The sequence below is a fragment of the Camelus ferus genome, chromosome X (assembly GCF_009834535.1).
Source record: "Camelus ferus isolate YT-003-E chromosome X, BCGSAC_Cfer_1.0, whole genome shotgun sequence".
Classification (NCBI taxonomy): domain Eukaryota; kingdom Metazoa; phylum Chordata; class Mammalia; order Artiodactyla; family Camelidae; genus Camelus; species Camelus ferus.
Window position 1 is genome coordinate 8,772,961 of NC_045732.1, and position 26,899 is coordinate 8,799,859.

General features: G+C 45.2%; 1 protein-coding gene and 1 non-coding gene across 4 annotated transcripts in view; one reads left to right on the top strand and one right to left on the bottom strand.

Moving 5' to 3' along the window:
• NLGN4X (neuroligin 4 X-linked) overlaps positions 1 to 26,455 on the bottom strand; it is a 270,570-nt gene extending 244,115 nt beyond the window's left edge. Inside the window, exon 1 of one of the 3 annotated variants that reach the window (XM_032475307.1) lies at positions 25,391 to 26,455. The gene's annotated coding sequence lies outside the window, so the exon portion shown is untranslated. The remainder of the gene's footprint in view (positions 1 to 25,390) is intronic. The other 2 variants (XM_032475310.1, XM_032475308.1) reach the window with 2 other exon arrangements.
• Positions 13,878 to 13,949, top strand: TRNAA-CGC. Its single transcript has one exon. It is a non-coding gene; the product is annotated as a tRNA-Ala (tRNA).
• Positions 26,456 to 26,899: the final 444 nt, after the last annotated feature.

A 26,899-nucleotide genomic window follows, 5' to 3' on the forward strand; every position in this document is an offset into this window, starting at 1 on the left:
TCACATCCCTCCGTGTAGAGCACATGGTCCAAGCGCAATAAACATGCACTGGCCTGAATGGACCGGGAACCTGCACACACGAAGATGACTCGTAAACCAGCAGAGCGAGACCGGACGTCGAAAGCGGACGATGCGACCCGGAGGTGTTGACACCACCCTCCGAACAGGAAAGGCCAACATAGGACATCGAAGCCGAAAATGAAACAGGTCGTCTGTGGAAAGACAACCTGAAAAGGGGGTGAAAGCAGGGGTCCTCAGACGATGACCCCCAGACCACGAGCAGCAAGCAGGTTCACGTGCGAAGGTATCGGGTCCCGTGCTGGATCCACTGACTCAGAAACTCTGATGGGTGGACCCCAGGGGTCTTGGTTTAACAAGATGCTCTGTGTGGAGGAACAGTGCCCTCAATGATCTCCTTCAAAAGCAGTGAAGATCTGGGACTTAACACTTTTTTTCCAGGAACCAACTCCCCAACAGTATTATTCTGAGGAGGTCAGAAATAAAACGGACGGGAATTTAGCCCCGAAGCCACGGATGGAAAATCTCAGCAAGAAGACGGGAACCAGCTCTCTCATTCGCTCATCTTCCTGTGCGCCCAGCTACATAAACTGTGACTCTGCCACCTTCATTAAAGTAAGGATGTCACAGGCACTTGGGTCACGTCTGAGATGTGCCTCCGTCCTCCCCGGGGACCACAGACCCCACCACGGAGCTGGTGTCTCTTCCTCATCCACCCGCCAAGGGCCGCCCAGCGCCCGCCAGGGAAGAGGCACTCAGAGTGTTAAACACACAATTGTGCTTCTCAAGGGGCTGACATTCACGCCGCCTGGGAGATTTAAAAAGCTCCTATTCATCCACTTGATAAAGGTCAAGGAACCGCTCCTAGGGGGACGGAGGAGAGAAGGCATGACTAACGGGACAGGACGTCCCCCCTCGTGCCCACAAACAGGAGAAAGGCTCAGCATCTGCACCCTGGCTTCCGTTTCCCACCCAGGAGAAGCTCTCAGTGCAAAGCATCCTGCAGAAAAACCAGCGGTGCCCCTCGCTTTTCCTCACCACCAGACACCACAGGAAAAGGGAGAGGGAAAGACAAAACCTGGCGACCTAATTTTAGTGCAGTTTTGATTTTCATCCCGGGAATGCCACCCTGTGGTTCGTGATCCGGACTTTCGACAGGTTAGATGCCCTTTGGCAGGTCGATCCGCCCAGAATTGGTTTTAAATGACACAATTCCGAGTGCCAACCGCCCCCTCTTTCCAACGTGCCCCCCACGATGCACCGAGTCCCAGTGACGTTCATTCAGAAAAACCCACGGAGCACGTGGCATCACTAATCACGCTTCAAAACGAACGGTATTCACATCAAGAGTCTTAATTACCATGATCACAGCTCTCCAATCAGGCAGAATGAGACTTGGAGGAAAGGGCCTGGAGATGGGTCCAACCCACTCATTTTACCCTCGAGGGGTAAACGAAGCTGTTTCCGTTCCAAAGACTGTGATTAAAAAGGAGATCCCACCTCCACCCCCAGAACGCGTGGCATCCTTACAATCACGATGCAACGGAGCCGCTCGTGGAAGACCAGCGTCCCCCAGATGCAGGAATGTGTCGGAGAAACAGGGCAAGGCTGAGAATGTGCACAGAGCTGGGGCGGGCGGTGGGGACTCTGCACCTCACCCAGCTCGACCCCAGACTGGCTGTTGCCATTTGGCTAATCCTAGAGTGATCTGCGCATTTTGCAGTAGGAGAGCTCCAGGGCTGCTGGAACTAAGGACCAGTTGAAAAGAACAGGAATGTATTCTGGATGCCAGAAGTCCTAAAGCAAGGTGCTGCAGGTCCTCGCTCCGTCTGAAGCCTCTTGTGCAGGGGGCGGCATCCTTCTGGGGTCTTCTAGGTCTGGGAGGCTTGCTGGTGATCAACGGTGGTCCGCTCCTTGTAACCGCACCCCTCCAGTCTCTGCGTCCGCGGTCACACTGTCCTGCCCTCGGCTGTCCCTCTGCCTTCGCCAGGTGTCCCGCTGCGCACGTCTGCGTCTTCACGGGGCGTCTTCCTCTCTTCAAAGGACACCAGTCCCATGGGCTCAGAGCCCACCTTAATGACCTGATTTTAACTGCGTCTGCAGAAGACCCTGCTTTCAAACAAGCCATGTTTGGAGGTCCTGGGGGCTGTTAGGACTGGAGGACACGTTTTCAAGAAACATAATTCAACCCCCCTTGCTGGGTTTAGTCGTAAAACGGGATGGCAGGGTCACGAATTCTTGGCTTTCGTTTTTAGTGTTAGACTGAAACAGAACAAGAAAACTGGTCTAGACCAGTCAATCAATCTCTCTCTCTCTCTCTATCACACACACATGCATTTGGATGGGAATTCTGGAACCGGAAGATTCTGAAGACTGGCTGGATGTGTTTACTTTCAACCGGGTATTTTGTTCATCATACAAAGACCGCCTTCTGCACACCTGCATCAGGACGAAGAAGGAGGGCTGGTGTATGCTGCCTGCAGAACTCACACTCACACACGCATCCACCAGAAACCTGGGGACAACAGCAACCGAACTGTACGTGGGGGCGATTTGCACACACGTCCCCAAAGCTGTTTGCAGTAACTGCATAATAAAAACTGCCCTTTCCATTCGTGCTGGAGCCTAGCGTCTGTGTGGAGCAAACACTTAGGACCATTTTAATTCAATAAAAATTTTAAATTTATTGTAAAATTATTAAAATTATCCTTTAACGCTGAAAACAAATTAAAAATTATCACTGGAACGTTTTAGACACGGCATCCGCGTTTCAAAAATATGACCAAGCCTTAAACATGTAGACAAGAAAAACTAAAACGTTTGTATGTCTGAATTACGACGCGAAAACAATGAAATACAATTCTTTGTAGCAAACATAAATACTGAAGGCGGGTGTATAGAGAAAGAACAGCCTGCATGTTTATGATCCAACTGCACAGAATCAAAATCCTAATAATTCACTGGTGTGAGTCATGCAGACTTTCAGGAACAATTTCGGAGCTGATGTCAGCACTTTAAATGAAACACAGGAATGTACTGCTGTTTTATTACCATTTGAATAAAAAATCGCTGTTTTTGCATAATCCTTTTATCATAAAAAATGTAAAAGGTGCCCATTTATTCCAGAAATTAAAGACAATAATACAAAGTGACCTGTTCTGCAGCACTTCTGACAAATCTTAAACTGCATTCATTCCGGGTGAGTGATACTATTTTTGAGTCGCCGAGGTTAACAGTACCTCTGTGAAAAACACACTTTTCCCCCATATAAATCCATCTTGTATTCACTCATAGACTGTTAAGACTTGCTATTTTGCTGAAGGACCTAATTTTAATCAATCCAGGGAACAGTTCAGAAAATACAACACAGGCTTAAATCCTCCGAGCAGCCCGTGCGTGCCGTTCCCAGCGATGCCGGTAACTTCTGAGTTACGGGCAGCTCTCGCCAACTTGTGCTCGTCTGCGGAAGTGAAAAGCACGTCCTGTGCATCAGATTGTTCACATCCTGTCTTCCCACCCAGCGAGCTCTCAATCGCAGTGCAGTTCTGCCCCATTTCAGATAAGCTCGCTGCGTTTCGCCCGGCACTTTGTTCTGAAAGATACTTATCGGGGATTTTTCTGTTCTCGTTTCTCTTTTTAAACTTTCTCTAAAGCTCCCCCTTAACACAGATCGATGCCTTCTTCCTTTGCGATGACGGGCAATGATCATGACCGTCCCCAAACATCCTCGTCATTCACATTTACAACCGATACAATTCATAACGCCGAGTCTTTGCAGAAGAACGTCTGAAATGATACAGTTACGACTTCTCATTGCATATCGTTTGCCCAATTTTCCTGGTCTTGCCTGTCATGCATCACGGACTAACAGAACCCTAAAGACAGTGAAATCCCCTGCGTAAGGCCTGCCCTGGCTGGCCCTCATTTTATAACAGAGGTCCTGCTCTCACGGGATGGATTTTGCCCCCAAGGGATGGAAGGGCCACAGGCATCCAGACGTTTGAATCCAGGGATTCGCTAAACAGCTGACAGCCAGCTCCCGAAAAGCTGCACCAGCCCCCACACCAGGAGTGTGAAGGCGAACACATCTTGTTTTTAACAAAGATGTAATCCCACCACACACCTGAGTAAATCAAATCACATTTTGCAATCTTCTTCAGCACTTACTAGATTGCAAAATTCTCTATCGCACAGTTCCGTATTAAATTCCAATGATCTGCTACCAATTAGCTTAACATCACTAATCTATGTTATAGACGTTGGGTTTATCAAGGACGCACAGACACGTATAAGTAGGGCACATCTTGCTGTTCCTAGCAAGACTCTTTTTTTTTGAGAGGTTGATACGTTGTTTCTTTCATTCTGCTCTACAAGGTAAATATCTTATAAGTATCTTTTTTTTTTTTTTTCTCAAATAGGCAGTCATGTACCCCAAGGCTGGATGCTATCGTGCTGAAGGATGAAATAAACTTAGAAACGGAGAATATTAATGGTGGTGGCCAGGGGCTGGGGAGTGGAGGAAAAGGGGGAGATGTTAGGTAAAGGGCACAGACTTCCAGTTAGAAGATGAGTAAATTCTGGGGTCTAATGGACAGCATGGTGACTGCAGTTAACAGGAGTGTCTCATAGACGTGAAAATTGCTGAGAGCACATCTTCAACATCCTCACCACGGAAAAGAAATGGTGACCACATGTCATGATGGAGGTGTTAGGAAGGAGATGGTGGTAACTGATTTGCAACATATAAATGTATCAAATCATCACATTGTACACCTTACACTCGCAATGTTATAGGTCCATTAAATCTCAATAAAACTGTTCAGGAGGGAGTAGAGAACAAACCAAGAGTTTGGTCTATATTTTTGTAAACAGAATCCACAGCCCAGACTTCAACCCAACTGATGCAATTCGGTTTAGTATGAGTTGGCAAAGGGGAAAAACTTGCAGCTTTTGTGTGTGCAATGATGGAAAAGAGGTTACCTTCCAACTCTCCCCATCTCTCCCTCTCGTCAGCACTGTGGGTACCAGGTAAAACGAGATCCAGTAATCCCAGAGGGCACCCCCACACACAAACACAAACACACACACACACACACACACACACACACAAACACACACACAAACACACACACACACACGGCCGTATGAAACAGCTCTGCCCCAGGTAAGTGCTTCCTCCCTAAGGAGCTGGTGCGCTGAGCCTGAGTGCTATGGAAAACACTCACGTTCTTTTAAAAATAACTTGAGTACTGCATTTTGCTGATGCCACAACCTACTTTTCTATAGGATGAAAAAGAAATAGTCGTTTCTGCAATAAGAATCTGTATGAGAAAGATGGAGAGGGAGACAGGCCCAGGAAAAGAAGCTCCAAAGACACATCAACCTCCTGCAACACACACACAGACCTTGCGAGAGTTGGAAAACCATTCACAAAAATATGAAAACGAATGTATATATGTATATGCATGACTGGGACATTGTGCTGTACGCCAGAGACGGACACATTGTAACTGTATTCTAATTTTTAAAAAATACATAAGATTAAATTAAATTTTAATTAAAAAAATTCATCTTTGACTTTTATGACTTGAGAGTTGATGACACTGAGGAATTGTGGGTAAGTAAAGATACAGTGGTTACATGGGAAATTCTCATATTTTAAAGCAATACACTGACATATTGTTAGATGCATTACAAGTGGCCACAGTGACAACGGGAGAAAAAGATCAGGTTAATATATTTTTTTTTTATTTATTTGTTTTGGGGGGGAGGTAATTAGGTTTGTTTATTTAATTTTAGAGGAGGCATTGGGGATTGAACCCAGGACTTCGTGCACGCTAAGCACGCGCTCTACCACTGAGCTATTCCTTCTCCCTGGATGAGGTTAAATAGGAAAGATTACACTTTAGGGTGTGCGTTCTCAGCTGCGGAGTCTGAGTGATGCGTACTTGGGGGTGCCTTATTCCATTTTCTTTCCTCTTTTTATTCTTGCAAGTACTTGAAATTTTCAATAGTAAAATATCCCATAGATTCCAAGCACAACACAAAATTAGAAAAGAAAAATTAAGTTTACAAATCAAAATAGTACACAAAAATCTACAAAACTAAATAAATAAAGCCTCTTAGATGAAGAATGTGGGATTTACATACACAGGATTTGAAAATAAAATATAAGTGTAAAGCTATAGAAACACTCTACATGTCAAAAAAAATAAAGAAATTGTATGTAAATCAATGAAGTTAGAATGCTCCCTCACACCATATAGAAAAATAAACTCAAAATGGGTTAAAGACTTAAATGTAAGACATGACACTATGAAACTCCTAGAAGAGAACACAGGCAAAACGTTCTCTGACATAAATTGTAGCAGTATTTTCTTAGGTCAGTCTCCCTAAGGCAAAAGAAATAAAAGAAAAAATAAACAAATGCAACATAATCAAACTTGTTTAATATTTTACACAGCAAAGGAAATCATCAACAAAACAAAAAGACAACCTATGGAGTGGGAGAAAATCTTTGCAAACAATGCAACTAACAAAAGCTCAATTTCCAAAATACACAAACAGCTCCTACAGTTCAATATCAAAAAAACAAACAAACAACCCAATCAGGAAATGGACAGAGGATATAAACAGACATCTTTCCAAAGAAGGCATACAGATGGCCAACGGGCACATGAAAAGATACTCAATATTGCTAATTATCAGAGGAATGCTAATCAGAACTACAATGAGGTAACACCTTATACCAGTCAGAATGGTCATCATCTAAATGACTACAAATAATAAACGCTAGAGAAGGGGTGGAGGAAAAGGAACCCCTCTACACTGCTGGTGGGAACACAAATTGGTGCAGCCACTATGGAGAACAGTAAGGAGGTTCTTTAAAAAGTGAAAAATAGACTTACTCTCTGATCCAGCAATCTCACTCCTGGGTACATATCTGGAAGAAACTCTTAATTTGAAAAGACACCTGCACCCCAGTGTTCGCAGCAGCACTATTTACAATAGCCAAGACATGGAAACAGCCTAAATGTCCATCAACAGATGACTGGATAAAGAAGTTGTGGTATATTTATACAATGGACTACTACTCAGCCATAAAAAAGAATGAAATAATGCCATTTGCAGCAACATGGGTGGACTTGGAGATTGTCACTCTAAGTGAAGTCAGAGAAAGACAAATACCACACGAGTGGAATCTGAAAAATAGTACAAATAAACTTATTTACAAGACAGAAACAGACTCACAGGCATAGAAAACAAATTGATGGTTACCAAAGGGGAAGAGTGGGAAGCAATAAACTAGGAGTCTGGGATTAAGAGATACAAACTACTATATATAAAATAGGTAAACAACAAGGTCCTAATATATAGAACAGGGAACTATATTCAATGTTTTGTAATAACCTAGAATGGAAAAAATACTAAATAAATGATTACATAATGTAAGACATAACCTCCTTGAAAAAATTAATTATGAAAAATAATGCTTATAAGGATTTGTAATAATCCTAAATTTTGTTACAATATTAGGGGAAAATGTTAAGTTCTAAGTGGCATGGGTACAGACAGATCTTATATAAGAGGTACATAAAGAAAGATATGGTTATAGATAAAATATAAATATGGAAATAATTCAGACATGCATATAGGTAGGAATAATATGATATAGGTTTAGTTATAGATGTGGTTACAATATAGATGGTACAGATGATACAGATACAAGTGGAATATGCATATAGTTTTATATATATGTATTTACACACACACATATACAGATAAAGATGTAGATAAATAACTAAAATATTGAGATAATTAAAACATTCAGTAAATTCTGACAGAAATTATACAAATTGCTTAATCACTGGCTTATGGAACAAAAATTGTTGTTTACATTTTTTTTCCTCAAAACTTCTATATTCCCGTAACACTCCTCGGTCCTTCTTTGTAAAGAAAAACACACTGTCCCTAAAATCTCCTTGAAAAGGCTGCAGTGTGCGTCTATGACTTATTCATTAAATGGATCCCATTACCAGAATTCAAAAAGGAACACTTCTTCTTAAGAAACACTTAAGTGATAACCATGGTGTGCATATTAAAATTTTATATTAAAACCCACAGGGTAATGTTAAGAGGATGAAATTACTTTTTCAAATATTGATCATGATGAAAACATGGCCATGGTCATGGAGATCTGAAAACTGGACAGGGTGCCAGGGAGAAGTCTCTGGTCAGTAAAACTTCCCTGAACTTTGTGCCTCTTTATAGAAAAATATTCCGATGAGGTGTGGGAAGGAGTGAGTGCCATGCCAACCTCAAGCTGCAAGATGGGCATTCTGTTTCCTGCACTTACACACACACACAAAGCTACAGATGAATGCAGTGAGAGACCGTGAAGAACACTGTGAGCTCTGCTGGTCCACTGAGACTTCCTGATGGAAAGTGGCAGGTTGTAAGGTAAACACCCTGGAGACAGCGGGGTGAGCAGAGCTGACAGACACAAGCAAGAGTCTGAGTGAAACAGCAGAGTCATATCTGGTGCTTCCAAGAATAGACTCCTCCTCCCTGGTCCAAACCCTGGATGGAAGTTTTCCTCTAGTGGTTCTACCAGGTAGGGTTCTCTGCTTTTCCAGTTATCAAAAGGCAAAGATGTCTATGTGTCCAAACTGTAGCCACAAAGTACGATAAATAACAAAGCAACAGCAGGGCAGGTTTGGACTGTGGTACGTCAAGTACAAACTAAATATCCATGACTCTGTACAGACATAAAGGAACAACTGAATGAATCAGTAAATAAAGGGTGGCAGGAAGGATAGATCTTCCTCAGAGGGGAAATTCTAAAAAAAATAAATAAAAAACTGATGCCAATATTCCATCATTGGATGCTCCCCGCCTTGAGGGCACTTTTAAGTGACTCGCTTCCAAAGAACAGACTGTGAAAAGGTGAAGGTGGGGTGTGACGGCGCAAAAACCCAGCAGACGCTGCCCCTCAACCCGGTAATCACGGTCAACATCAACATGGTGATAGGACGTGCCCTGGACAGGATGAGGAAGGTCATTTATTTTCATGGCTCTCCTCCCCCAAACACAGACCCCAGTCGAAAACAGACCCCAACTAGGGGACTTTCTACATAATAACATGAAGGTATTAAACTCATGGAAAACAAGGTCACAGACTAGACAGAAAAAGAAACATCAGAGCTAAATGCAATGTGGGGAACAAAGTCTGCTGGATTGAAAAATAATAATAATAATAAATGCAATGTAATATACTGGATGGGAACCTAGGACCGAAAAAAAAAAACAAAAAAAGCATCATTAGGTTAAAAAAATCAGTGAAATCCATACAGAGTGTACGGTTTAGTTAACAGGATTGTGCCAGTCTCATGGCTCGGTTTCAGCAGCTGTCTCGTAGTCCTATCAGACAGTGACTGGATGTCGGGACAACAGACACTCTCTGGACTACCTTTACGATGTTTTTGGTAAATCTAGAACTATTTTCAATCAAAGTGCGTTTTTTAAAAATAAAAGCGGTACAGGCATACCGTCGGAGATACGGCAGCTTTGCTTCCAGACCATTTGTGTGAAGCCGGTCACGCGAATTTTTTGGCTTGCCAATGGATATAGAAGTTATGTTTACACTAGACCGGAGTCTTTTAAGCTGTGTAATAGCATTGTGTCTTAAAAAAACATGTTCAGACCTTCATTAAAAAATACTTTATTGCTAAAAATTACTGACCATTCTCTGAGCCTTCAGCATAACACAGACATCACATCCAGGATCACCGATCACAGGTCACCGTAACAAATATAACCATAATGACAAAGGTTGAAACGCTGAGAGAATTACTACCATGTGACACAGACATGAAGTGAGCAAACGCTGTCGGAAAAATGATGCAGACAGACTCTTGGTCCCCAGGGGGTTACCACAAACCTTCAATTTGTATATATACATATTTTAAAAAAAAATGCACTTTCTGTAAAGTGCAATAAAACCAAGTCTGCCTGTATTGCAAAAGTGCCCTCAAGAAAAAAGGTTTCTATTTTGTAAAACTAACATGTACGAATCAGGGTCAGCCTTATAATCCCAGGGAGGCAGGGCTGCCACCGTCCCATCCTGAAACGTTCCATCCCACAGAAGCATGAGCTCCTGGCTTGAATCTCGTGGTACCAAAGCCCCACGTAGAAAAAGCAGCAACAGCCAAGTTGAACATTTTAAACGCTTCTCCCCAAAATAAGAAGGGATTCATTTCAAGGGCATTCACTATAACACATCATGGAAAATGGAGGTGTTGGGGGTGGGGGTGGGGGTGGTCTCAGACACAAAGAGATCTTCACCCCCAGTCTCCGTGCTCAAGTCCTTCAGTGGCTTAGAGTAAAAAGCATTAAACAGCCGTGATGGAGCAGAGCATCTCGATAAAAGCTGTGACCCAATTAACACTCCAGGCTCCTCAGATGCACGTGACAACAGACCATTATCCAAAAATACGGGGGTCAGGAGTGGACTCTGTTGATGCACAGGACAGATCGTTCAGCTCATAGTAAGTCAGCAACACCTTATCCTCACTTCTGTGTCCTTCTGGATTCAGCCCTCAGATGCAAGTGAATCACCGTTAAAATACAGCTTTCCCCAAGTCGGCTTCTCTACTGGAGAGTCCCCAGTGGCCGTGGAAAGCCCTCAATGTGACCGGACACTCACAGACCAGCCCCTGTGAACTGACTGACCTTGCTGCTCTGCCTTCGCCCCCTCTGCACAGATGAAGACCCCTATGTTCACCAGAAAGAGGAACAACCCCGCCACCCTTCTGGTGGTCTTTAAAATTTAAGGGATGGTGGCTATTTCTTTCCTCAGGATTCTATCTCCCAGGACTGGAAAGACACGGATGGAGAAGTAAAATCCACTTGTGTTTGCGGAGACAGCAGATACAAAGGTCCCACCTTGGACGAAATCCTGTCTGGAGAGGGGAGACAGCATGCCTGAAAAAGTTGCACCCCCTCCTAGGAACGGGCGAAGCACGGCCAGGTGGGAAACGCAAGTGCAATTAAGTAACGTTGCAAAAAAAAATGCAGAGGCTCCCGGTTCTCACAGATACTAATTAAGCATCAAGAGAAAAGGAAGACCAGAAGCAGGTCAGTTGATTTCAAAGTAAGTCAGAAAAAAAATTTTTTTTTTGATTTCCAAGTAACAAGTTTTGCTTTCAGTTTTGGAATTTCGCCCCCCACCCCACCCCAGTTCTCTCCCCGAGTTCTTTTTGTCAGAACGACGTGATCTTTTGAAATCTCTGCTGTGCCAAAGAAAGAAAAGTAGGTTTTGAAAATGAAATCACTCGCTTTGTTTTAGTAACTTGTTTGAGGACGCCTCGGGTTTCTTAAGCTTCTCATCAACTGGCCAAAACAGAGCGAGCAAACCCTGAAATGACAGGTGTTCGGTCTTCATTTCAAGAACGGTGTTTTGAAAGTCCCGACCAGCTGCGCAGTCGGGGATAAATCACTGCATCTCTGCGTGACTCAGTTTCTTTGTGTGTGAACGAGGGGATACAAACAGTGAGTCAGTTTCTTCCAAGTCCTCACAACCTGCAGTTCTAAATTATTTTCTTATTTTATCACACATACTTCAACCAACTATGCTTTACGCTTACTAGGGGTGATTCAGGAATGGTTTAAGCTCATTTTCATATTCCTGGAATTAAAAGCAGACAAAAACGCATGCTTTCCTGGAATCATGGCATCCTCTCCCTGACCCCATAAAGTGAAATATTAAAAAAAAAAAATTGTGTATAGTATGTATTTGAATACTGTTCTTAATTGAAAGAGAGGATTTGCTTCCCTGTCGAGGAAGTTTGGAGGACTGTCCGACTCGAAGAGGAAAAACAGCTGTGTTCCACTCGGACCCCCTCTGGTGGGACCCCCAGGACCCGCGAGACCCAGAGGGAGCCACCTGCCGCCCCCATCAGTGGCTGCCTAGGACGTCCTTAGGGACACGTGCTGCCGGGTAAATCCCCGCCAGTAAGAGGACACTTCCTGGCATCCTCAGGAGAAACTGGAAGACACATCGAACCGTTACGTGGGAAGACATAATCGTCTCAACAACAGCAACTCCCCCCCAATCTTGTGAAATGAATACACATGCTTGTTTATATGACTTCACATACTTTTGATACATTTTAATAGCTGATTCTTGTCATGCATCACAGGGAGACTTTCCAATCGATATAATTATCACACAGATTCATGGACATTAAGTTGATCTGTGAAATCACTTTAGCAGAATCAGCGCAGCACAAGTTCTAAGCCAAGCGATGTGTGAAGCACACGCTGATTCCCCTAACACGCTGCTGACTGATTTCTGCGATGAGCCCAGATTGTCAGGAGATGGGAGCCGAGACAGTTTTTCCCAGGATAGGAAATATGATGCTCCTTCCTCGTCCTGTTTTTTTTTTTTTTTTTTTTTTTCATGTGTTGCATCGTCCACAGCTCAGCCACCAATCACCCTTTCACTGAGGCTGGCTGGCTGATGCTAACAAATTCAGATTTCTCCACCTTTCTGTTTGGCCATCCTGGTATCTCTGCATGATCCGTCCTTTGTCCACACCTTGAGCTGTTGTTTGACTCCGTGTAAGTGTGACGGTCCCTCCTGGGTCTGCATGACCCTAGTCCCCAGCGAGGGATGCGTTCCCCTGACCCGCCTGCTGAGGGATCCTGCAGCCCTCAGCTCTGTGCTGCGAGGCAAAGGTCAGTCCACAAATCAGGGTTCTGCCTTGTGTTTTACATTTGTTTTTTTTGTCCTCAGAGTGTCTTCGACTTGCCCAGGGTTCTGATTCTCTAACAACACCAGCTCCAAATCATTCTCGTACAGTGATCTGAACTGTTCCAGGGCTGGGCACCGCGGAAGCGTGGCATGTGGGTAAATTTAGATGCACGTGGATGTGTTTGCTGGTCCTGCTGCAGCAGAGAGACCCAGCCTGCTGGCTTAAAACTGGGACACGGTGACATCCCTGGCAGCCTCGAGGGCAGGTAGCCTTCCTTTCCCCAAGGCTCCTGGCTAACTCCCCCATCCTTTATCAGATCATCTCTTTGCTTACTAACTCTAATAGCCTGTGCTGTTGGAAGAGGCCAAAATTTAAGTCCATCATCTCCATCTGAAAATCATAAAATAACCTGACTTCTAACAGTTCACCTATATGCCCCAATGACCCGCTTTTATTTTTAAAAGACTCATGAATGTCCAATTAAGCTGTTATTTTCCTTCACATTGGACCTAGGACACGAGAAATTAAACACAGAAGCAAGCTGCTTCTTTGTGCTTTTTTTTTGGGGGGGGGATGATTAGGTTTACTTATTTAATGTTTTTAGAGGAGGGACTGGAGATTGAACCCAGGACCTCATGCATGCTACGCATGTGCTCTACCACTTTGAGAATGGTCCATGCTCTGCTGTGCACACCCAGCTCTCACACATCATTTTTTTTGGGGGGGTGGGGTTCTGTCCTGTGGATAATACAGCCTCAGGAAATGTTCAATAAATGAAATAGGAAAAAAAAAAAGCAACAAGTCCATTTCTCTAGATTACCTAGGGAATTTAAACACTTTCCAGTTACCTTTCCCCCTCTCCTTCCACTCTGTCAATAAAACACCATAGAAGCTTTGTACGTGACTGCAGTCGGGGAATCTGCCTCGCACTGGTGACAAAGAATCTCGATTTACGCTACGTCTCCTGAATCCATTAGTGCCGGGCGTCTCAAGTCACTCATGTGTCTGTTTTCAGTGTAAAATTCAAGACGCGGGTATGACATCTGAGGTTTTCCAAAATTATTTGATCTGGGAGCCTCTTTTTAAAAGAGAATCTGGGGTGGGGGGGGTATAGCTCAGAGGTAGAGCGCATGCCTCGCATGCATGAAGTCCTGGGTTCCATCCCCAGCACCTACACTAAATAAATCAATAAACCTAATTGCCTCTCCCCCTCAACAAAAAAATTAAAAAAAAAAAAAAAAGACAAAGAGAGAGACAGAATTCCAATATGGGAGGTCTTGGCAAAGACCTTAAATGGTCGAAAAGTGGATTCTACGAGGCGGTCCTGGAGTTTGAGACAATTATCTGTGATTTGACAATCTCTGAGATTCAGGAACATGAGAATGTATGGTCAGGCCTGCAAAAATGCTGAAGTATCTACCTCCTGCTTGGTGATCTGTATAATGACCACCAGATAGGCCATTAATTAATGAGGCTGAATTCATTATGTTATGTTAAAAAAAACAATATTCCATGGGCCCTCAGTACTTTACTGAATCAAAGCAATCTGTCTTAACATAGAAAATAAATTTCTGGTTACCGAAGAGGAAAGGGGGTGGGGAGGGATAAATTAGGAGTTTGGGATTAGCAGATACTAACTGTTACATATAAAACAGATAAACAACAAGGTCCTACTGTACAGCATAGGGAACTATATTCAATATATTGTAATAACTTATGATTAAAAAATATAAAAAGGAATATATGCATGTTCATGTATCACTGAATCACTCTGCTGCACACCAGAAATTGACACAACACTGTAAATCAGTTATCCTTCAACTAAAAAAATAGATAAGGAAAAAAGTCATGTGTTTTATGTATACATTCACTCACATGATTTACTAAAATGAAAATCAACATTTTAGGAACAGAGGGTTTGACAACTTTTAAAAGTAGAAGCAGTTACACAAAGGGGCGTGTGAAGCATTTCTATTAAATTCTCACGGAAACTGTTCTTGGACATTTCCTGTTGCTGGTCTTCCATGACTAATTCATCCATCCATTCCTCTGTCTAGTTACCTTCATTCACTCCTTTAGTCCTTTAAGGACCTCTGAGCTCTCATCACTCAACACCAGGAGAAGAAAGGGAGGGAGGGGAATAGGGGGGAGGGAGGGAGAATTAAAAGAAGTTAAGAATCCACAATGCATAGCAGAAAATGGGAAGGGGTGACGTACACATGAACTCAATGCCTTAGCAACTTTCTTATGACATTCACACCCAGGCAAGGATTTTGAGGCAGTACATGCCTAATCTATGACTATATTACCAAGACTAAATTGACTTCCAATCCTGCAAGTGGGACACACTCGAGAAAAGTGATGAGTGCCACAAAAACAAATGCTGGACAGGGTGTGGAAAAAAGGCAAGCCTCGTGCACTGTTGGTGGGAATGTAAACTGGTGCAGACGTTATGGAAAACGTTATGGAGACTGCTAAAAAACCTTAAACATAGATTTACCATATGATCCAGCAGTCCCACTCCTGGATATATATCCAGAGGGAACTCTGATTTGAAAAGATACATGCACCCCAATGTTCATAGCAGCACTATTTACAATAGCCAAGACATGGAAACAGCCTAAATGTCCATCGACAGATGACTGGATAAAGAAGATGTGGTATATTTATACAATGGAATACTACTCAGTCATGAAAAAGAATGAAGTAATGCCATTTGCAGCAACATGGATGGACCTAGAGATGACTATACTAAGTGAACTAAGTCAGAAAGAGAAAGACAGATACTATATGACATCACTTAAACGTGGAATCTAAAAAAATTATACAAATGAACTTGTTTACAAAACAGAAACAGACTCACAGACATAGAAAACAAACTTATGGTTACCTTGGGGGGAAAGAAGGGTGGCAGGGATAAATCAGGAGTTTGGAATTAGCAGATACTAACTACTATATATAAAATATATGAACAATAAGGTCCTACTCCAGAGCACAGGGAACTATATTCAATATCTTGTAATAACCTATAACGGAAAAGAATCAGGAAAAAAAAAATGTATGTGTGTGTGTGTGTGTGTGTGTATATATATATATATATATATATATATATATGTATATATATAACTGAATCACTATGCTGTACACCAGAAACTAACACAACATTGTAAATCAACTACATTTCAATTTTAAAAACGTGATGAATGAAAGAAGAAACTGGAGTCAGAAGCTCGTTTCCAGAAAAAGACACATGTCACTGAGTCACCGAATTTCTTTCTTGCCAATGCTAAGGAGCGCCATTCCTGAGCCTACCATGTTGACTGAAGGTCACGCAAGAGACCTGACCAACAGCACGCAGCCCACAGGGGAGAAAGAGATGCTCAGATGGAGAGCCACTGCCCGCACCCACCACTCCCTTGCCCATCGCAGGCAGCACTGATCTGCCACGGCTTCTGTCCTGCTGAGACAGACCCTCCGTCCTGTCTATCCATCCAGGCAGGAAGGAGACATGGCTTGACGTACGTCCCCACTGGTGCAAGGCTCCTCAACTGGCTCAAAGAAGCACGCTAAGTGTCAGTTTCTCATGTTTCAGTGAGTGCTGCAACATGCTTGTTACCACGGTAACATGAATAGCTCCTTCCACCGTCACTAGAACTTGAAGACATCATTGCTGTGGACCATTAAATGCAGAGTCTGAGGACCAGCCTGCAAGTCCACTTGCCATGTATGAAGTGGTTTCTTCTGGAAAATGTACATCAGACTGTCTATCTACCCATTTACCTTCATCTCTATCTGCACTGCATATTTATGTATTAATTTATTGTATATGATAAATATTTACACACATTATATAATATGCAATTGTATTTATATAATACATTCCGGAGCTAAATGAATTTTATTCATTATCTATGTAAAGGCTTTCCAACGAATTTTGAAATAAAGCATCTTGAGATGATAGATTATATAAACTGTCTATAAACACAATTATATGAATGCATAGTATATAAATATAATTACATCAATATAGAAACACAGTAATAGAGCAATCATCATAAACATATATATTCAAATGAAATTCAGCTGGTTTAGATGGTGAAGGCTTTCTAGACATGACTGGCCAATAAACGGATTTTATGCAAGAAACAGCTTGGTTCTGCTGTGGCTGTCACCGTCCCGAGACCGCTCGCGCCCACACGCAAGCACACCGACATGTCAGGGACCCACGTCTGTTTGCGGTCTACCTGGAAAGCTATTTCCAAAGAACCTGCGCACGGTGGCGAAGTGACAGCCCGGGACGGGAAGTCCTCGGGCATTAATTCACCTCGGCGGTGGCTCTTCTGCGGGCTGGGATTTGCCCCTGTGTGTCCGTGGGTGCACTGCGAATGTGTGGTCCACGCCAAACTGGAAAGAAGAGGAACTTGGCAAGAAGCAGGGACCCACAAAGAGACTAGTATGAGTTTCTGCACTTTGGGGACTTGGAGCGTCTCCTGTTTATTGAACGTGAACCCCGGGGTCTGTCTGCCGTGCTGACCCGAGTCGCCAATCACTGCGCCAGACATTTGCAAGGACAGTAGTCCCTCAGCAGAGTTCTCGGGACGCTGAGAGAAATAAAGGCGTGCATGTCCCAGGAGGCAGATAAAAGGGTTATTTAGCTGCGCCTTTTGAAAACAGAGTGTCCAGTTTGATCCCTGCCAAAATTGTCCATTTCTCCACCCCAGTATGCCACCTGGAGCTCCGTACCTCGTTAGCAATTATGACTCAAACCAGAAGAGAAAGCTTGAAGGAGAGTTAGAGAAAAGGGAGCCTTGTCCCTAAGCAGACTCTATCAAATTATTTAAGTCTCTGTATTTCTTTTTCATTGAAGTACTGTCAGTTGCAATGTGTCAATTTCTGGTGTACAACACAATGTCCCAGCCGTGTATATATATATATACACACACACACATTTGTTTTCATATTTTTTCCATTAAAGGTTATTATAAGGTATTGAACATAGTTCCCTTTGCTATACAAAAAAACTTTTTAAAAATCTATTTTTATATATAGTGATTGACATTTGTAAATCTTAAAACTCCCAAATTTATCCCCTCCCATCCCCTTTCGCCCCTGGTAACCGTAAGATTGTTTACTAAGTCTGCAAGTCTGTTTCTGTTTTGCTGATGAGTTCATAGTACCCTTTTTTTTTTTTTTTTTTTCAGATTCCACATATGAGTGATATCATATGGTATTTTTCTTTCTCATTCTGGCTTTTAAGTCTCAGTATTAATGAATGTCTTCACCGTCCAAGGAGGCGTAGTCAGAAGTTCCCCCGCAGGTCACTGATATTGTGAAATTCTTTTTACCATCAGTTACGTTTGGTGAAAGATGGAGCAAAGACACGGAGAATGACCAAGGCAGAAGCACACTCTTCGTTCTGGTATTTTGTTTTTGTTTGCTTTGCTCTAATGTGTTGCAATGGGTGAGAAGAACATTCGACGGGAGGCATGGCTCCCGGTTGCACTGGGGCATATGGGCACACCTAAGTTTATAAACAGACTCAGACACACTTCAGCTCTTACCACACGCCTTTTGGCCACGAGGGAATATCTGACTGGCTGAGAAAAGCAGTTAACAGTGACACAGTTTATTTGTTTAAAAGACGCGTCTCCTCAGACTCACAGATCTAGAGAACAAACTAGTGGTTATTACCAGCGCGGAGAGGGAAGCGGGGAGAGGTGACGTCAGGACAGAGGATTCAGGGACACAAAGTACCAGATACAAGATAAATAAACTACAAAAATACCTTGTACAGTGCAGAGAATATAGCCAATATTTTTCCATCACTTTTAATGGAGTGTAGCCTATAAAAATACTGAATCACTATGCTGTAATGAAACCCAAAACTAACGAGGTAAACCCAACTAGCCTTCAATCAATTTTTTACTGTGTTTATTTTTACTTTTTCCCACCTCGCCCATCCACAGAGTGATACTCAAAGGAGTAAAAAAAAAAAAAAATCTGAAAACATGACAGGCATTCCACCCCAGCGGGCTCTGGTCCCCACACCCCCTTCCCCACTGGCTGTTTTCTCAGACCACAGTTGGATGCTGCAGACTGAGTGGCAGAAGCCAGCGGACCCCCTCCGAGGTAACATGATCCATGTCCCTGTCACAGTTCTGAACCAAGCACAGGCGACGCTGATACATGAAACACCATGTGCAAAGCCCATCACAGCTCTAGGAGCACAGCCCAAGACACGTTTTCCGCGCTCTGCAAAAATAAACTCGCGCCCACCCTAACACCTCTCACCACTGCCAATCACGCTTTCTTTCACTCTCGTGCTTTTTTTTTTTTTTTAAGAGGATCCAAAACCTTCACCAAGATTCTTTCCATCTTCACGTAGAAAAATCGGAAGCCAAGTTTCGCGATGGAAAGACGTGCACTTTGTAAAACATGTGTTCTTTCCTCCCCAGCCCGCCAACCGCAAAAGAGAAAAACAAACAAAGAAAAATGAACAAGGGAACTGGAGGAGGGGCTGATGCCTGCAGACACCTAAGAGAAGCAAATTCATAGGATGAAAGAGTGGAAGGGGGTTGCCAGGGAAAAAAAATCACAGTAACTTCAAGTATATGTTAAGCATGAGGAGTGAGTTACGTTCTTAGAGGCGGCGGTCACCACTCTCAACACACCCAGCCCAAGAAGGTGCAATGGGAAGCCAGACCCTCGTGCTCTGCTCCTGGGGCAAATCACTGTTTCCAGCACACACATTTTAAATAAAAACACCCCGACAAAACTCGGGCTTCCTTCTCCTCATTTCCAAAGAGCTGGGAAAGCCCTTGTCATGTAATTAACACCATCTCCTTAAGATGCATCCAGCGAGGCCCTGCAGGGTTTCTTCTCCCTCACATCCTCCCTAAGACAATTGCACTTTTCCCCTCTGGGATCAATCCCATAAGATCTCACCTTGTTAAACTGACTACACTTCAGTTTTTAAAAATTCCATGTCAAGAAGCTCACCTTACCGAATATTTTATGTTTACTGGGGTTCAACCACTTACAGGAGGAGGAAGGTGGGTTGGGTCAGAGGAAACGATCATTCTGGAAACTGGTCAATTTCCACAGGCAGGTGGATCCCGGGGGTTCAGCGCACACACCTGGGACAGGTGATGTCAACTGTCAACGTCTGACGTTTGAAGCCAGATCCCTAAATGGACGGGCTGTTCTCCGCTCAGGCGCTGGTTTCATACGCCTTTTATTTCACGGTTGGGTTATGTAACCACCACAGAGAGAAATGGCCCTTCCAAGCCTCAGTGGCCAAGTTCAAACTTGTAGGCAAGGCCCCTTGCTTTCTCCTCCCTTCTTCATTTGTGCTACTCTGCACCCCCTCTCCCGCCCACCACGAAGGAATAGGGCGGGCGTCTCATGGGGCCATTCACGAAGCAAAGAACAGAAGAGGCTTTGAAAGGCCCAATGTAGGTCGTTTAGAGAAAAATGACAAAACTGGAAAATATTCATGGGGTGAACAGCCCATGAATGGTCACCGCCCACAACAGATGACCTAATGGCCTAGGAAGACGTGGGCTCAATTTTCAAGATTCTCACTGTCTCTTGATGGAACTGGGCAAAAGCAGGCTGTTTGGTTTCATACTGGGAGCTGACAAGTTTAAGACATCAGTTGTTTGGGACTAATCAGAAGGGCAGAGTCTGTCTCAGAATTCTTGAACGTAATTAAGTAGAAGACGAAGGGTCTCCTCGGAAAAGATACAGTATTCAGAATTTTTTTTTTAAACTGGGCAACTGATTTAAACTAAACCCTGAACATATTTTTTCTCATTGGGGAATAAAATATATACACTGTGAAGGGTGGAGACCATTACAGAAAGAATACAGTTCTTGTTTTTGCACTAAAAAAAAAGAAAAAATCTGTTTCTTACCCTTAATTTTCAAATGCAAAAAAAAAAAAATCAGCTGTCACCAAATTTGGAAATTTAAGTATGTTTTTAAGCAGAGAAGCCTGTCTTCAGAGTGAGGGCATTCAAGGACTTTAAATATCTTCCTATGGTTGCTTTATCTGAACAACTCAAGTTTTGTGCATGAGTTGCATTGTTGAGGATGCTGTGTGATAAAGATTTAAGACAGGGAGCACCAATTAAAACGGAGGAACCGTAAACCCAGCCAGTCCCCATGCACTTGAACATTTACTTTTGTGGGAACCCTCTCTGGGTTTTGCGTGTGTGTGTGTGTGTGTGTGTGTGTGTGTGTGTGTGTGGTGGTGGTCATGGTTGTGGTCCAGGCATAAAAGCACAATATTCTGAAGACTTTCTAAAGAGACTTTTGCACATTCTGAAAGCAAGGTGATGTATAGAGAGGAGACACACTCATCTTTGTAGAGACCAGACGCTTTCCACAAATTAGCACAAAGGAAAAAGAAAAAAAAAAAAGAAAAGGCCGAGTTCAGAAATAAAGAATCCCCCCCCCCATATATATACTTATTGTCAGTCTATATTCCAGGCGCCCCCACCCAAGGAAAATGAACTTTGGAATTGTCCACATCTGTTCAACTGTAAATTAAATAGCACGGATGTATCTGCCTTTATCCACTTCCTGTAACAACTGGTCCCTGAGCAAGTATCTTCTCTATTCTTACATTTGAGTAAAAATTAGCTGGAGACCTGGTTTAAGGCCAACTGTAAGTTTAGCATTACTTTATTTAGCAAAAAAAATAAAAATAAAAATAAAAATAAATAAACAGACAAATCAAGCACAAAGGAAAGCCACAATTCTTCCACCAAAGGAAAGTAGATGCAAGCACCTTGAAAACAGCATCTAAGCATAGCCATCATCATGAGAATGCAATTATCATTCCATCCCTGCTCGAAATCATTCTGGTTTCCAAAAAAATTAAACCTGTCATTTGAATCCAGTGATTTAAAACTGATGAAGTCGTTTTCCAGTTGCTACTACTAGCCTGGATTGCTCACTTACATGTCAAGGAAAATACTCTTTAAAATTGCTATATATATATATTTCCAAAGACATTTCCTTCCGTAATGGAATACGGAACTTCTAATCTGGCAAGAAAATAAATATTTGCAGAGGCTTCCATGAACATTCTTACATTCCTAATTTGGAGATCCATTTTTGAAATTCGAATTTTTTTTCTTTAAATCTGGAAATAAGGGATGGATGCAGCCACGGGCCATACGCGCGCCCCACTCCACCCCTGCCACAGACAAACACACCCACCCACACAGACCTTCCCCTCCATCTACACAGAGAAATCCAGCCTGAGGACTTTCAGGATTGCGGTCCAACCCTTCCCACAGCCAAGGAAAGGCAGGGAATCATTGCCCACTCCTCAGATCTGCCCCTACAAAAACATGCAGATTTCTCAGCCATCGGATCGCTTCTCCACGATCTGCCGCCCTCTAGGAGAATCGCTGAGCCTCTCCATTCAAACGGAGCAGCTGTCTTCACAGCTGAGGCTGGCTTTGTTCTGGTGGGAAGTCAGGTCTGCACGCCCTGGTCATTTCTCGCGCAGCAAGGCACCCACCCCCCATGTGTTCGGCACGCACTCCTGGGTTGCCCGCAGAACTCCTACACAACCTGCAAATGCTGCCTCGTCAGGATAACTAAGTCTCCCCAAACTTTCTTTTCTTTTCTTTTTTTTTTTTTTTTCCTTTCTCTCTCTCTTTTTTCCCTCTGCGCCCGGTCCCTCAAATCCGGCTGCGTCCCGAGTCTGAAAAGGGAGGTAGCTTGCACCGCCTCCAGTTAGAGAACAGTTCGATGCACCGCGCGCCCTGGATGTGCCCGCCCGGCCAACGGCGGATCCCTTCCAAAAAAAAAAAAAAAAAGCACAGGATATGGGCACAGAAAGCCGTTTCTCCCAACTGACCAAATAGAAGGGAGAAAAAAAAAAAACCAAATCCAATCAAATCAAACCAAAATCAAAGGAAGAGTCCACACTACCACCTTGTGGATTCTGTTCGCAAAAACAGCACCTGCTTAGTTCGATAACCCGCACCCGACAACCCTCACCCCAAATTTCTGAAGTTGGGTCCAAATGACAGATGGGGGTCCGCGGTGCCGGCTCACCCCAGACTCGCCCAGGCTCTCAGCTTAATTCATTCCGCGCGCACCCAGCGCGGGCGCAGGCCGCCAGCCGCCGCGCAGGGCGGGAGCCACCCCACCGCCACCCCCTGGACCCCCGACGCTGCCTCCTGCACCCCCCTCCCCCGCTAGCCCCGAAATGGCAGCCTAGTGGCTCCAAAAATAAATAAAAAGAAACCACACCTGCTGGTGGGTTCAGAGGAAGGAGTCGGAGAACAGGAAACCCGCAGCCAAAAACAAAAAAAATTTTTTTTTAATAAAAAATTTAAAAAGCCTCTGGGAAAGGGGCAGAAGGGATGCAGAGGACGTCCTCCGGGTGCCCCTCGCCCTCCGAGGAGGACATCCGTTCCCAGGGTGGTCCAGGCCAGGCCGCGGGGATGCGGGGGTTGGAGTGACCCCCGGCTCCCGCCCCCGCCGCTCCGGGAAGAAAGGGGGCTGTGTCTGGCGGCGAGCAGGCGCCGGAATGGTGCGCCCGGGCCCAGGGCTGCGCGGGGCCCGGGCCTGGATCCGGGGGCGCAAAGCCCGGGGGGCCGGCCCGGAAGACCCGTGCGGGGCAACGGAGCCTAGTGGTTCTCCGGGGGCCGAAAGATCGGGGACAGGTTGCGGCGCGGACGGGGGAAGAGCGGGCGTCTGGGAGACAAGGATGCCTCTGCGTCCAGAGAGGCGGAGGGCGTTCTGGCGAGCGGGAGGGGGAGGTAGCAGTCGTGGGGTGGGGGGTGCAGGCGGGCGCCTCAGCCTGTGCTCCCACCGCAAGCCCCCGACCCCCGCACCATTTCCAGCTGAGCGACACATCCCTGCATCCCATCGCACCCCGCCCGCGTGTCCGCAGGTCAGGGCACGCGAGTGCGGGCGCAGGCCAGGGGCGCCTCCGCCGCGGCCTTGGGGAGGGGGCGCGACTCAAGTTCACTTGCTTTTACAATCCTCTCAGAGCCCCTCACCCACCTCCGGCGCCCCCCCCCCGCCCCCGCCCCCAGGCTGCGGGCTCGGCGGATCTTGGCCACCAGTTCGGCCCCCTGGAGTAGGAGGGGGTCAGGCCGAGCCGCGCGGGAATGGCTGGGGAATGGTGGGGGGTTGGGAGGGGGGAAGAGGTCGGGATGAAGTCGGCTGGGAAGGCGTGGGGGGAGGGCGGGATCTGAAGCGCGGGATGCCGGAGAGCTCTGGGATGGGGGTTGTCTGTTACCGTGCCCAAGATTATGGGGGTGGTGCGCAAATTAGAACCGACTCCCCAGAGCCCCGGTCTCACCTCGGACAAGAGGACCGGCGGGCCATGCGCCCCGCGGGCTCTACCCCAGGGGACCCGGGTTCTCTGTGGGCGCCAATGGGGTCTGCATCCCTTGAGACCCCGGCTAGGGCGCCCAGCGCCTGTCCCCGCGGCTACCAACTTTTGTGGTCCTCCAGAAAAGCGGGCAGCTCGGGGACCGTGCTCGGGCGGCAGCTGCGTGCCCCTCGCCGAGGTCCAGGCCAGACCCAAAGGCCCCCGAAGAAGCAAAACCACCAGCTGCCCCCCCCACCCCCCCACCCACACACCCCCGCCACCTTCCCCCAAGCCACACGCACGGGAAAAGGAGGGGGGGCAGGTAGCCCGCTCCCAGCTTTGCAGAAAGAGCGCTGAGCCACCGTCATTTCGTCTTCACCGCGGGTCTCCAGCGCGCCCGAGTCGCTCCCCAGCAAAGCCCAGCCAGGTCTTAATCAATCACGTGCGCTATTTCGTGCATCACACACGCCGTCATCTTATCCAAGGCCAGCAGAGGAAGGAGGAAAAAAAAATCGCTTCATGCAAACCCAGCTAAGCCTGTTTTCCCTTTTTTTTACTCTCTGGTTAACCACCACCCCCCCCCAAATTGCACCCTGGGAGGTGGTACCTGACAGTTTCCTTAAAGAAGGAGGAGGAGGAAAGAAAGCCCTTGGTTGCTCACAGTTTCCAGAAAGAAGTCCTCCTGCCTCCAGCTCCAGCCTCGGTTTGCAGAGAACTGGGGCTTCGCTCTTTCTCGCCCTGTATTGCAGATATATTTTTTTTTCCTCCTCTCCCCGCCACACTCCTCTGTTTATTTCTATGTAACACAGCGCTACTTTGTAAACACATCACACACGGCCCGGAGCCGTTCTAATAGCTGATTGCAGCAAAATGCTTCCAGACCACGATGGTCCCAATTTTTTTTTTTTTTTCTTGAAGTCAAAAGGGAGAAACAAACAAAAAAAACCATGTAATGTTTCTGTCGAGATATGCATGAAGCGTTCACAGGACACGCCGAACATATATGTCCACACTCCCACCCACACCTAAGAAATGGAGCGACAGATGGAAGAACGTCCTATCCAAATTTTCAAAAAAAATTTTTTTTAAATTTTTTTTTAATGTCGGATAAAGGGAAGCGCAAACGTTTGCAGTCAGGCTGATTATCTTTTGCTGGGGAGCACAGACAAGCCAAAATGTGAAAAAGGCTTAAAAAAATAATAATAACCCAGAGACACATCTTTAAAAAAAAAAAAAAAAAACGAACGAACAACCAAAAAAGGGCACCTACCTTAGCCGGGGGAGAGCAGCATGGGCTGGAAGTGTTATTTTTATACATCCAGATTTTTCTAGGGAGCCCTGGCCGAGGGTATGATTCAGGACGTGTCAAGTCCAGGCGCCTTGGCTCTCTCCAGGGCCAGCTACAGTGGCTCCCCCGAAGGAATGTGAGGACCACCGGCACCGCCGTTTGGAGGAAATTCGTTGTTTCTGCCGTAAATAGTCTTCGGGGGAGGAAGACACAGCACACAGTCGGAGCAGGAAGGGCAGCGGGAAGGGTCTGAATAAGAGCTCTGTATGGAAAGACAGAAACCGGTCTGCAAGAAAGAGAGAGATTGAAGCGAGAGGTCCCGATGGCTCCCAGCTCCCCCTCTGCTATTGGACCAAACTGAATGAAATTTACAAAGCCAGCAGCCAATGGCTCTCCGCAGTCGGCCCCGTCACTACAGAAACCACAGCCACAGCCACAAGCCGATGCGAAGAGCCGCTAATCCCAGCGCAGACCAGCTGGAGCAGAGCGCTGCCCGGTGCCGCGGCGGCGGGACAGGTGAGCCTGCCGCACTGGGCCGCCGCGCCACACACACGCACGGGAGGGCCTCCTCTCTGCTTTCCCTGCCCTGCTCAGAGGCCCTGCAGAGAACCCCAAACACCGATACTTGCAAACATCTTTAACTCTTTAAGGTCATGCTCTCCCAGCGAGAGTGCCAGCCAGCAGTGTGAGCTATTCCCCGGGGTCAGGGTGCGGAATGCGTTACTGTTTCTGGACGTTATCATGGTGGTTGCATTGGGAAGCGCACACATACACACACACACATCAATGACATACACACAGACAGCAAAAATAGAATGCAGATCCGCAAAGGACCGAACCTCTTCTATGCCCAGGTGATGGGTTAATGCCTTTTGGGATTTGTTCCTTTGTTTCCTTCTTTATACAGTAATGATATTGGTGAATAAAACATTGAGTAACTGTATTTTTATATCTGAAATGTGTGAAGAGAGTAGATCTTAGAGGTTCTCATCACAAGAAAAAAAATGTGTAAGTATATGAGGTGATCACTAAGTTTATGGTGGCAATCATTTTGCAATATACACATAGACCAAATTATATTGTACACCTAAAACTGATACAATGTTCGGTGCCAAGTATATCTCCATACAACTAGGGGGAAATGTTTTTAATAAATAATAAAAAAAAAATTGGAGATGCTGCGAGGATCTGCCAGTGATATATTTAATTTTTTTCACTTCTGGGATCCAGGAGTTAATCTTTTCCAGCCAATTTCAAGCTTGGTAATATGACCTGCTGTTTACCATTGGGTTAGAGGGAGTTGGCTGTAAATTGGGGCAATGTCTGAAGGGCCTCACTGATAAATCTGTAAAACACGACGTAGCGTTGTGGCAATATGAATGCAGATTCTCAAGCCATATTGGGTTCAAGTTACAAACGACCTTAGATGTGCATTCAAATGCTTTGTCTGGCTTTCTGTCTCTGGAAGATGGAGAAGATAAAAGAAACGAC